Below are 16,592 nucleotides of genomic sequence, written 5' to 3'. Positions count from 1 at the left end.
CCTGTATATCACACATTACACACTGTATACATATATACCCCCTGTATATCACACATTACACACTGTATACATATATACCCCCTGTATATCACACATTACACACTGTATACATATATACCCCCTGTATATCACACATTACACACTGTATACATATATACCCCCTGTATATCACACATTACACACTGTATACATATATACCCCCTGTATATCACACATTACACACTGTATACATATATACCCCCTGTATATCACACATTACACACTGTATACATATATACCCCCCTGTATATCACACATTACACACTGTATACATATATACCCCCTGTATATCACACATTACACACTGTATACATATATACCTCCTGTATATCACACATTACACACTGTATACATATATACCTCCTGTATATCACACATTACACACTGTATACATATATACCCCCTGTATATCACACATTACACACTGTATACATATATACCTCCTGTATATCGCACATTACACACTGTATACATATATACCCCCTGTATATCACACATTACACACTGTATACATATATACCCCCTGTATATCACACATTACACACTGTATACATATATACCCCTGTATATAGCACATTACACACTGTATACATATATACCTCCTGTATATCACACATTACACACTGTATACATATATACCCCCTGTATGTCACACATTACACACTGTATACATATATACCCCCTGTATGTCACACATTACACACTGTATACATATATACCCCCTGTATGTCACACATTACACACTGTATACATATATACCCCCTGTATATAGCACATTACACACTGTATACATATATACCTCCTGTATATCGCACATTACACACTGTATACATATATACCCCCTGTATATAGCACATTACACACTGTATACATATATACCCCCTGTATATCACACATTACACACTGTATACATATATACCCCCTGTATATCACACATTACACACTGTATACATATATACCCCCTGTATATAGCACATTACACACTGTATACATATATACCTCCTGTATATCGCACATTACACACTGTATACATATATACCTCCTGTATATCACACATTACACACTGTATACATATATACCCCCTGTATATAGCACATTACACACTGTATACATATATACCTCCTGTATATCGCACATTACACACTGTATACATATATACCCCCTGTATATAGCACATTACACACTGTATACATATATACCCCCTGTATATCACACATTACACACTGTATACATATATACCCCCTGTATATCACACATTACACACTGTATACATATATACACCCTGTATATCACACATTACACACTGTATACATATATACCCCCTGTATATCACACATTACACACTGTATACATATATACCCCCTGTATATCACACATTACACACTGTCTACATATATACCTCCTGTATATCACACATTACACACTGTATACATATATACCCCCTGTATATCACACATTACACACTGTATACATATATACCTCCTGTATATCACACATTACACACTGTATACATATATACCTCCTGTATATCACACATTACACACTGTATACATATATACCCCCTGTATATCACACATTACACACTGTATACATATATACCATCTCTCTAACAACAACAACGGACTGTATACATATATACCCCCTGTATATCGCACATTACACACTGTATACATATATACCCCCTGTATATCGCACATTACACAGTGTATACATATATACCCCCTGTATATCACACATTACACACTGTATACATATATACCCCCTGTATATCACACATTACACACTGTATACATATATACTCCCTGTATATCGCACATTACACACTGTATACATATATACCCCCTGTATATCGCACATTACACACTATACATATATACCCCCTGTATATCACACATTACACACTGTATACATATATACCCCCTGTATATCACACATTACACACTGTATACATATATACCCCCTGTATATCACACATTACACACTGTATACATATATACCCCCTGTATATAGCACATTACACACTGTATACATATATACCCCCTGTATATGGCACATTACACACTGTATACATATATACCCCCTGTATATTACACACTGTATACATATATACCCCCTGTATATCACACATTACACACTGTATACATATATAACCCCTGTATATCACACATTACACACTGTATACATATATACCCCCTGTATATAGCACATTACACACTGTATACATATATACCCCCTGTATATCACACATTACACACTGTATACATATATAACCCCTGTATATCACACATTACACACTGTATACATATATACCCCCTGTATATAGCACATTACACACTGTATACATATATACCCCCTGTATATCGCACATTACACACTGTATACATATATACCTCCTGTATATCACACATTACACACTGTATACATATATACCCCCTGTATATGGCACATTACACACTGTATACATATATACCCCCTGTATATGGCACATTACACACTGTATACATATATACCCCCTGTATATTACACACTGTATACATATATACCCCCTGTATATCACACATTACACACTCTATACATATATAACCCCTGTATATCACACATTACACACTGTATACATATATACCCCCTGTATATAGCACATTACACACTGTATACATATATACCCCCTGTATATCACACATTACACACTGTATACATATATACCCCCTGTATATCACACATTACACACTGTATACATATATACCCCCTGTATATAGCACATTACACACTGTATACATATATACCCCCTGTATATCGCACATTACACACTGTATACATATATACCCCCTGTATATCGCACATTACACAGTGTATACATATATACCCCCTGTATATCACACATTACACACTGTATACATATATACCCCCTGTATATCACACATTACACACTGTATACATATATACCCCCTGTATATCGCACATTACACACTGTATACATATATACCCCCTGTATATCACACATTACACACTGTATACATATATACCTCCTGTATATCACACATTACACACTGTATACATATATACCCCCTGTATATCACACATTACACACTGTATACATATATACCCCCTGTATATCACACATTACACACTGTATACATATATACCCCCTGTATATCACACATTACACACTGTATACATATATACCCCCTGTATATCACACATTACACACTGTATACATATATACCTCCTGTATATCACACATTACACACTGTATACATATATACCTCCTGTATATCACACATTACACACTGTATACATATATACCCCCTGTATATCACACATTACACACTGTATACATATATACCCCCTGTATATAGCACATTACACACTGTATACATATATACCCCCCTGTATATCACACATTACACACTGTATACATATATACCCCCCTGTATATCACACATTACACACTGTATACATATATACTCCCTGTATATAGCACATTACACACTGTATACATATATACCCCCTGTATATCACACATTACACACTGTATACATATATACCCCCTGTATATCACACATTACACACTGTATACATATATACCTCCTGTATATCACACATTACACACTGTATACATATATACCCCCTGTATATCACACATTACACACTGTATACATATATACCCCCTGTATATAGCACATTACACACTGTATACATATATACCCCCTGTATATCACACATTACACACTGTATACATATATACCCCCTGTATATCACACATTACACACTGTATACATATATACCCCCTGTATATAGCACATTACACACTGTATACATATATACTCCCTGTATATAGCACATTACACACTGTATACATATATACCCCCTGTATATCACACATTACACACTGTATACATATATACCCCCTGTATATCACACATTACACACTGTATACATATATACCCCCTGTATATCACACATTACACACTGTATACATATATACCCCCTGTATATAGCACATTACACACTGTATACATATATACCCCCTGTATATCACACATTACACACTGTATACATATATACCCCCTGTATATCACACATTACACACTGTATACATATATACTCCCTGTATATAGCACATTACACACTGTATACATATATACCCCCTGTATATCACACATTACACACTGTATACATATATACTCCCTGTATATAGCACATTACACACTGTATACATATATACCCCCTGTATATCACACATTACACACTGTATACATATATACTCCCTGTATATAGCACATTACACACTGTATACATATATACCCCCTGTATATCACACATTACACACTGTATACATATATACCCCCTGTATATAGCACATTACACACTGTATACATATATACCCCCTGTATATAGCACATTACACACTGTATACATATATACCCCCTGTATATAGCACATTACACACTGTATACATATATACCCCCTGTATATAGCACATTACACACTGTATACATATATACCCCCTGTATATCGCACATTACACAGTGTATACATATATACCCCCTGTATATCACACATTACACACTGTATACATATATACCCCCTGTATATCGCACATTACACACTGTATACATATATACCTCCTGTATATCACACATTACACACTGTATACATATATACCCCCTGTATATCACACATTACACACTGTATAGATATATACCCCCTGTATATCGCACATTACACACTGTATACATATATACCTCCTGTATATCACACATTACACACTGTATACATATATACCCCCTGTATATCACACATTACACACTGTATACATATATACCCCCTGTATATCACACATTACACACTGTATACATATATACCCCCTGTATATCGCACATTACACACTGTATACATATATACCTCCTGTATATCACACATTACACACTGTATACATATATACCCCCCTGTATATCACACATTACACACTGTATACATATATACCCCCTGTATATCACACATTACACACTGTATACATATATACTCCCTGTATATAGCACATTACACACAGTATACATATATACCCCCTGTATATCACACATTACACACTGTATACATATATACCCCCTGTATATCACACATTACACACTGTATACATATATACCCCCTGTATATCACACATTACACACTGTATACATATATACCCCCTGTATATCACACATTACACACTGTATACATATATACCCCCTGTATATCACACATTACACACTGTATACATATATACCCCCTGTATATAGCACATTACACACTGTATACATATATACTCCCTGTATATAGCACATTACACACTGTATACATATATACCCCCTGTATATAGCACATTACACACTGTATACATATATACCTCCTGTATATCACACATTACACACTGTATACATATATACCCCCTGTATATCACACATTACACACTGTATACATATATACCCCCTGTATATCACACATTACACACTGTATACATATATACCCCCTGTATATCACACATTACACACTGTATACATATATACCCCCTGTATATAGCACATTACACACTGTATACATATATACCCCCTGTATATCACACATTACACACTGTATACATATATACCCCCTGTATATCACACATTACACACTGTATACATATATACTCCCTGTATATAGCACATTACACACTGTATACATATATACCCCCTGTATATCACACATTACACACTGTATACATATATACCCCCTGTATATCACACATTACACACTGTATACATATATACCCCCTGTATATAGCACATTACACACTGTATACATATATACCCCCTGTATATCACACATTACACACTGTATACATATATACCCCCTGTATATCACACATTACACACTGTATACATATATACCCCCTGTATATAGCACATTACACACTGTATACATATATACCCCCTGTATATCACACATTACACACTGTATACATATATACCCCCTGTATATTACACACTGTATACATATATACCCCCTGTATATGGCACATTACACACTGTATACATATATACCCCCTGTATATAACACACTGTATACATATATACCCCCTGTATATTACACACTGTATACATATATACACCCTATATATCACACATTACACACTGTATACATATATACCTCCTGTATATCACACATTACACACTGTATACATATATACCCCCTGTATATCACACATTACACATTGTATACATATATACCTCCTGTATATCACACATTACACACTGTATACATATATACCCCCTGTATATAGCACATTACACACTGTATACATATATACCCCCTGTATATAGCACATTACACACTGTATACATATATACCCCCTGTATATCACACATTACACACAGTATACATATATACCCCCTGTATATCACACATTACACACAGTATACATATATACCCCCTGTATATCACACATTACACACTATATACATATATACCCCCTGTATATCACACATTACACACTATATACATATATACCCCCTGTATATAGCACATTACACACTGTATACATATATACCCCCCTGTATATAGCACATTATACACTGTATACATATATACCCCCTGTATATAGCACATTACACACTGTATACATATATACCCCCTGTATATCACACATTACACACTATATACATATATACCCCCTGTATATAGCACATTACACACTGTATACATATATACCCCCCTGTATATAGCACATTATACACTGTATACATATATACCCCCTGTATATCACACATTACACACTGTATACATATATACCTCCTGTATATCACACATTACACACTGTATACATATATACCCCCTGTATATCACACATTACACACTGTATACATATATACTCCCTGTATATAGCACATTACACACTGTATACATATATACCTCCTGTATATCACACATTACACACTGTATACATATATACCCCCTGTATATCACACATTACACACTGTATACATATATACCCCCTGTATATCACACATTACACACTGTATACATATATACCCCCTGTATATGACACATTACACACTGTATACATATATACCCCCTGTATATCACACATTACACACTGTATACATATATACCCCCTGTATATAGCACATTACACACTGTATACATATATACCCCCTGTATATCACACATTACACACTGTATACATATATACCCCCTGTATGTCACACATTACACACTGTATACATATATACCCCCTGTATATCACACTGTATACATATATACCCCCTGTATATCACACATTACACACTGTTTACATATATACCCCCTGTATATCACACATTACACACTGTATACATATATACCCCCTGTATATCACACATTACACACTGTATACATATATACCCCCTGTATATAGCACATTACACACTGTATACATATATACCCCCTATATATCACACATTACACACTGTATACATATATACCCCCTGTATATAGCACATTACACACTGTATACATATATACCTCCTGTATATCACACATTACACACTGTATACTTATATACCCCCTGTATATCACACATTACACACTGTATACATATATACCCCCTGTATATCACACATTACACACTGTATACATATATACCTCCTGTATATCACACATTACACACTGTATACATATATACCCCCTGTATATCACACATTACACACTGTATACATATATACTCCCTGTATATCACACATTACACACTGTATACATATATACCCCCTGTATATCACACATTACACACTGTATACATATATACCCCCTGTATATCACACATTACACACTGTATACATATATACTCCCTGTATATCACACATTACACACTGTATACATATATACCCCCTGTATATCACACATTACACACTGTATACATATATACTCCCTGTATATCACACATTACACACTGTATACATATATACCCCCTGTATATAGCACATTACACACTGTATACATATATACCCCCTGTATGTCACACATTACACACTGTATACATATATACCCCCTGTATATCACACATTACACACTGTATACATATATACCCCCTGTATATCACACATTACACACTGTATACATATACCCCCTGTATATAGCACATTACACACTGTATACATATATACCCCCTGTATATCACACATTACACACTGTATACATATATACCCCCTGTATATCACACATTACACACTGTATACATATATACCCCCTGTATATCACATTACACACTGTATACATATATACCCCCTGTATATCACACATTACACACTGTATACATATATACCTCCTGTATATCACACATTACACACTGTATACATATATACCCCCTGTATATCACACATTACACACTGTATACATATATACCTCCTGTATATCACACATTACACACTGTATACATATATACCCCCTGTATATAGCACATTACACACTGTATACATATATACTCCCTGTATATCACACATTACACACTGTATACATATATACCCCCCTGTATATCACACATTACACACTGTATACATATATACCCCCTGTATATCACACATTACACACTGTATACATATATACCTCCTGTATATCACACATTACACACTGTATACATATATACCCCCTGTATATAGCACATTACACACTGTATACATATATACCCCCTGTATATCACACATTACACACTGTATACATATATACCCCCTGTATATCACACATTACACACTGTATACATATATACCCCCTGTATATCGCACATTACACACTGTATACATATATACCTCCTGTATATAGCACATTACACACTGTATACATATATACCCCCTGTATATCACACATTACACACTGTATACATATATACCCCCTGTATATCACACATTACACACTGTATACATATATACCTCCTGTATATCACACATTACACACTGTATACATATATACCCCCTGTATATCACACATTACACACTGTATACATATATACCTCCTGTATATCACACATTACACACTGTATACATATATACCCCCTGTATATAGCACATTACACACTGTATACATATATACTCCCTGTATATAGCACATTACACACTGTATACATATATACCCCCTGTATATCACACATTACACACTGTATACATATATACCTCCTGTATATCACACATTACACACTGTATACATATATACCCCCTGTATATAGCACATTACACACTGTATACATATATACTCCCTGTATATAGCACATTACACACTGTATACATATATACCCCCTGTATATCACACATTACACACTGTATACATATATACCTCCTGTATATCACACATTACACACTGTATACCTATATACCTCCTGTATATCACACATTACACACTGTATACCTATATACCTCCTGTATATCACACATTACACACTATACCTATATACCTCCTGTATATCACACATTACACACTGTATACATATATACCCCCTGTATATAGCACATTACACACTGTATACATATATACCCCTGTATATCACACATTACACTGTATACATATATACCTCCTGTATATCACACATTACACACTGTATACATATATACCTCCTGTATATCACACATTACACACTGTATACATATATACCCCCTGTATATCACACATTACACACTGTATACATATATACCCCCTGTATATCACACATTACACACTGTATACATATATACCCCCTGTATATCACACATTACACACTGTATACATATATACCTCCTGTATATCACACATTACACACTGTATACATATATACCCCCTGTATATAGCACATTACACACTGTATACATATATACTCCCTGTATATAGCACATTACACACTGTATACATATATACCCCCCTGTATATCACACATTACACACTGTATACATATATACCCCCTGTATATCGCACATTACACACTGTATACATATATACTCCCTGTATATCGCACATTACACACTGTATACATATATACTCCCTGTATATAGCACATTACACACTGTATACATATATACCCCCCTGTATATCACACATTACACACTGTATACATATATACCCCCTGTATATCACACATTACACACTGTATACATATATACCCCCTGTATATCACACATTACACACTGTATACATATATACCTCCTGTATATCACACATTACACACTGTATACATATATACCCCCTGTATATAGCACATTACACACTGTATACATATATACTCCCTGTATATAGCACATTACACACTGTATACATATATACCCCCTGTATATCACACATTACACACTGTATACATATATACCTCCTGTATATCACACATTACACACTGTATACATATATACCCCTGTATATCACACATTACACTGTATACATATATACCCCCTGTATATCACACATTACACACTGTATACATATATACCCCCTGTATATCACACATTACACTGTATACATATATACCTCCTGTATATCACACATTACACTGTATACATATATACCTCCTGTATATCACACATTACACTGTATACATATATACCCCCTGTATATCACACATTACACACTGTATACATATATACCCCCTGTATATCACACATTACACACTGTATACATATATACCCCCTGTATATCACACATTACACACTGTATACATATATACCCCCTGTATATCACACATTACACACTGTATACATATATACCCCCTGTATATAGCACATTACACACTGTATACATATATACCCCTGTATATCACACATTACACTGTATACATATATACCTCCTGTATATCACACATTACACACTGTATACAGATATACCTCCTGTATATCACACATTACACACTGTATACATATATACCCCCTGTATATCACACATTACACACTGTATACATATATACCCCCTGTATATCACACATTACACACTGTATACATATATACCCCCTGTATATCACACATTACACACTGTATACATATATACCTCCTGTATATCACACATTACACACTGTATACATATATACCCCCTGTATATAGCACATTACACACTGTATACATATATACTCCCTGTATATAGCACATTACACACTGTATACATATATACCCCCTGTATATCACACATTACACACTGTATACATATATACCTCCTGTATATCACACATTACACACTGTATACCTATATACCTCCTGTATATCACACATTACACACTGTATACATATATACCCCCTGTATATAGCACATTACACACTGTATACATATATACCCCTGTATATCACACATTACACTGTATACATATATACCTCCTGTATATCACACATTACACACTGTATACATATATACCCCCTGTATATCACACATTACACACTGTATACATATATACTCCCTGTATATAGCACATTACACACTGTATACATATATACCTCCTGTATATCACACATTACACACTGTATACATATATACCCCCTGTATATCGCACATTACACACTGTATACATATATACCCCCTGTATATCACACATTACACACTGTATACATATATACCCCCTGTATATCACACATTACACACTGTATACATATATACCCCCCTGTATATAGCACATTACACACTGTATACATATATACCCCCTGTATATAGCACATTACACACTGTATACATATATACCCCCTGTATATAGCACATTACACACTGTATACATATATACCTCCTGTATATCACACATTACACACTGTATACATATATACCCCCTGTATATGGCACATTACACACTGTATACATATATACCCCCTGTATATCACACATTACACACTGTATACATATATACCCCCTGTATATAGCACATTACACACTGTATACATATATACCCCCTGTATATAGCACATTACACACTGTATACATATATACCCCCTGTATATCACACATTACACACTGTATACATATATACCCCCTGTATATCACACTGTATACATATATACCCCCTGTATATCACACTGTATACATATATACCCCCTGTATATCACACATTACACACTGTATACATATATACCCCCTGTATATCACACATTACACACTGTATACATATATACCCCCTGTATATCACACTGTATACATATATACCCCCTGTATATCACACTGTATACATATATACCCCCTGTATATCACACATTACACACTGTATACATATATACCCCCTGTATATCACACATTACACACTGTATACATATATACCCCCTGTATATCACACATTACACACTGTATACATATATACCCCCTGTATATCACACTGTATACATATATACCCCCTGTATATCACACTGTATACATATATACCCCCTGTATATCACACATTACACACTGTATACATATATACCCCCTGTATATCACACATTACACACTGTATACATATATACCCCCTGTATATCACACATTACACACTGTATACATATATACCCCCTGTATATCACACATTACACACTGTATACATATATACCCCCTGTATATCACACATTACACACTGTATACATATATACCCCCTGTATATCACACATTACACACTGTATACATATATACCTCCTGTATATCACACATTACACACTGTATACATATATACCTCCTGTATATCACACATTACACACTGTATACATATATACTCCCTGTATATCACACATTACACACTGTATACATATATACCCCCTGTATATCACACATTACACACTGTATACATATATACCCCCTGTATATAGCACATTACACACTGTATACATATATACCCCCTGTATATCACACATTACACACTGTATACATATATACCCCCTGTATATAGCACATTACACACTGTATACATATATACCCCCTGTATATAGCACATTACACACTGTATACATATATACCCCCTGTATATCACACATTACACACTGTATACATATATACCCCCTGTATATAGCACATTACACACTGTATACATATATACCCCCTGTATATCACACATTACACACTGTATACATATATACCCCCTGTATATAGCACATTACACACTGTATACATATATACCTCCTGTATATCACACATTACACACTGTATACATATATACCCCCTGTATATAGCACATTACACACTGTATACATATATACCCCCTGTATATCACACTGTATACATATATACCCCCTGTATATAGCACATTACACACTGTATACATATATACCTCCTGTATATCACACATTACACACTGTATACATATATACCCCCTGTATATCACACATTACACACTGTATACATATATACCCCCTGTATATCACACATTACACACTGTAAACATATATACCCCCTGTATATCACACATTACACACTGTATACATATATACCCCCTGTATATAGCACATTACACACTGTATACATATATACCCCCTGTATATCACACATTACACACTGTATACATATATACCCCCTGTATATAGCACATTACACACTGTATACATATATACCCCCTGTATATCACACATTACACACTGTATACATATATACCCCCTGTATATAGCACATTACACACTGTATACATATATACCCCCTGTATATCACACATTACACACTGTATACATATATACCCCCTGTATATAGCACATTACACACTGTATACATATATACCTCCTGTATATCACACATTACACACTGTATACATATATACCCCCTGTATATCACACATTACACACTGTAAACATATATACCCCCTGTATATCACACATTACACACTATACATATATACCCCCTGTATATCACACATTACACACTGTATACATATATACCCCCTGTATATCACACATTACACACTGTAAACATATATACCCCCTGTATATCACACATTACACACTATACATATATACCCCCTGTATATCACACATTACACACTGTATACATATATACCCCCTGTATATAGCACATTACACACTGTATACATATATACCCCCTGTATATCACACATTACACACTGTATACATATATACCCCCTGTATATAGCACATTACACACTGTATACATATATACCCCCTGTATATCACACATTACACACTGTATACATATATACCCCCTGTATATAGCACATTACACACTGTATACATATATACCCCCTGTATATCACACATTACACACTGTATACATATATACCCCCTGTATATAGCACATTACACACTGTATACATATATACCTCCTGTATATCACACATTACACACTGTATACATATATACCCCCTGTATATCACACTGTATACATATATACCCCCTGTATATGGCACATTACACACTGTATACATATATACCCCCTGTATATAGCACATTACACACTGTATACATATATACCCCCTGTATATCACACATTACACACTGTATACATATATACCCCCTGTATATCACACATTACACACTGTATACATATATACCCCCTGTATATGGCACATTACACACTGTATACATATATACCCCCTGTATATGGCACATTACACACTGTATACATATATACCCCCTGTATATAGCACATTACACACTGTATACATATATACCCCCTGTATATCACACATTACACACTGTATACATATATACCCCCTGTATATCACACATTACACACTGTATACATATATACCCCCTGTATATAGCACATTACACACTGTATACATATATACTCCCTGTATATCACACATTACACACTGTATACATATATACCCCCTGTATATCACACATTACACACTGTATACATATATACCCCCTGTATATAGCACATTACACACTGTATACATATATACCCCCTGTATATCACACATTACACACTGTATACATATATACCCCCTGTATATAGCACATTACACACTGTATACATATATACCCCCTGTATATCACACATTACACACTGTATACATATATACCCCCTGTATATAGCACATTACACACTGTATACATATATACCTCCTGTATATCACACATTACACACTGTATACATATATACCTCCTGTATATCACACATTACACACTGTATACATATATACCCCCTGTATATCACACATTACACACTGTATACATATATACCCCCTGTATATCACACATTACACACTGTATACATATATACCCCCTGTATATCACACATTACACACTGTATACATATATACCCCCTGTATATCACACATTACACACTGTATACATATATACCCCCTGTATATCACACATTACACACTGTATACATATATACCCCCTGTATATCACACATTACACACTGTATACATATATACCCCCTGTATATCACACATTACACACTGTATACATATATACCCCCTGTATATCACACATTACACACTGTAAACATATATACCCCCTGTATATCACACATTACACACTGTATACATATATACCCCCTGTATATAGCACATTACACACTGTATACATATATACCCCCTGTATATCACACACTGTATACATATATACCCCCTGTATATAGCACATTACACACTGTATACATATATACCTCCTGTATATCACACATTACACACTGTATACATATATACCCCCTGTATATAGCACATTACACACTGTATACATATATACCCCCTGTATATCACACATTACACACTGTATACATATATACCCCCTGTATATCACACATTACACACTGTATACATATATACCCCCTGTATATAGCACATTACACACTGTATACATATATACCTCCTGTATATCACACATTACACACTGTATACATATATACCCCCTGTATATCACACATTACACACTGTATACATATATACCCCCTGTATATCACACATTACACACTGTATACATATATACCCCCTGTATATCACACATTACACACTGTATACATATATACCCCCTGTATATCACACATTACACACTGTATACATATATACCCCCTGTATATCACACATTACACACTGTATACATATATACCTCCTGTATATCACACATTACACACTGTATACATATATACCCCCTGTATATCACACATTACACACTGTATACATATATACCTCCTGTATATCACAAATTACACACTGTATACATATATACCCCCTGTATATCGCACATTACACACTGTATACATATATACCCCCTGTATATCACACATTACACACTGTATACATATATACCCCCTGTATATCGCACATTACACACTGTATACATATATACCTCCTGTATATCGCACATTACACACTGTATACATATATACCCCCTGTATATCACAAATTACACACTGTATACATATATACCTCCTGTATATCACACATTACACACTGTATACATATATACCCCCTGTATATCACACATTACACACTGTATACATATATACCCCCTGTATATCACACATTACACACTGTATACATATATACCCCCTGTATATCGCACATTACACACTGTATACATATATACCCCCTGTATATCACACATTACACACTGTATACATATATACCCCCTGTATATCGCACATTACACACTGTATACATATATACCTCCTGTATATCGCACATTACACACTGTATACATATATACCCCCTGTATATCGCACAT

This window comes from Anomaloglossus baeobatrachus, chromosome 11 (assembly GCF_048569485.1).
Source record: "Anomaloglossus baeobatrachus isolate aAnoBae1 chromosome 11, aAnoBae1.hap1, whole genome shotgun sequence".
NCBI classification, from domain to species: domain Eukaryota; kingdom Metazoa; phylum Chordata; class Amphibia; order Anura; family Aromobatidae; genus Anomaloglossus; species Anomaloglossus baeobatrachus.
Note: the sequence above shows the minus strand (reverse complement) of the source record.